The sequence below is a fragment of the Myotis davidii genome, unplaced genomic scaffold, assembly GCF_000327345.1.
Source record: "Myotis davidii unplaced genomic scaffold, ASM32734v1 scaffold1330, whole genome shotgun sequence".
Classification (NCBI taxonomy): Eukaryota; Metazoa; Chordata; class Mammalia; order Chiroptera; family Vespertilionidae; genus Myotis; species Myotis davidii.
In genome coordinates, this window is record NW_006283826.1 from 3,088,656 (window position 1) to 3,089,557 (window position 902).

The window sequence follows — 902 nt, forward strand, 5'->3', positions numbered from 1 at the left end:
TAACCCCCTGATCGGCCCTGCTCTGTGCGTGACAGGGGGTGGCGCCGCAACCTCCCCATCGACCCTGCCTTGAGTGTGACGGGGCGGTGCCCCAACACCCCAATCAGCCCTACCCTGAGCGTGACTGAGGGTGGCATCGCAACCTCCCAATCCACCCTGCTCTGTGCATTACAGGGGCGGCGCCCCAACTCCCCAATCAGCCCTGCTCTGAGCCCAACCAGGGGCTGCACCTAGGGGTTGGGCCTGCCCTCTGCCACCCGGGAGCAGGCCTAAGCCAGCAGGTCATTATCTCCCGAGGTGTCCCAGTCTGCAAGAGGGCATAGGCCGGGCTGAGGGACAGCCCCCCCCCCAGTGCACAAATTTTTGTGCACCGGGCCTCTAGTCCTTTACATAAACAAAAATCTATAGTTCTATATTCGCTTGAGAAATTAACAGACCCAGCACCACGCCATTATTGTGGGCAAAGGCTCCTCCTGCAGCCCAGACGCTGGGCTGACACCGTGGTGCCTGCCTGGCATGTGGGGCTGCTGATGCGACTCCGGCCTTAGGTGAGGGAGAGGGAACAGGTGGGGCCGCTCCTGTCCAGGGTGTGGTTGGCAGCCTGCTTCCCGCAGGGGAGACTGGGTCTGCAGGCGGCTCCTCCAGAGCCCCCTTGCTGCTCACTTGTGTCCAGTAGGGCTGGTTAGAGATCCCAGGTGCCCCGTGGGGAGCAAGGGTGATAGGGTGAGGTGGAGTGAGATGCTTAACTTTGGCAGGGACCCTGGCAGAGGACAAGGTTTGTCACACGAGTCCGATCAGACTGCATCCCAGTCCGATCAGAAGGTCAATCACTCCATCTCAATCTCAATCTCTGTCTTTCTCTCTCTCTCTCTCTCTCTCTCTCTCTCTCTCTCTCTCTCTCT

General features: G+C 60.1%; 1 protein-coding gene across 1 annotated transcript in view; it reads left to right on the plus strand.

Annotated features, from left to right (window-relative positions):
• SRRM4 (serine/arginine repetitive matrix 4) overlaps positions 1-902 on the plus strand; it is a 127,783-nt gene that overhangs the window by 98,972 nt on the left and 27,909 nt on the right. The window lies entirely within an intron of this gene.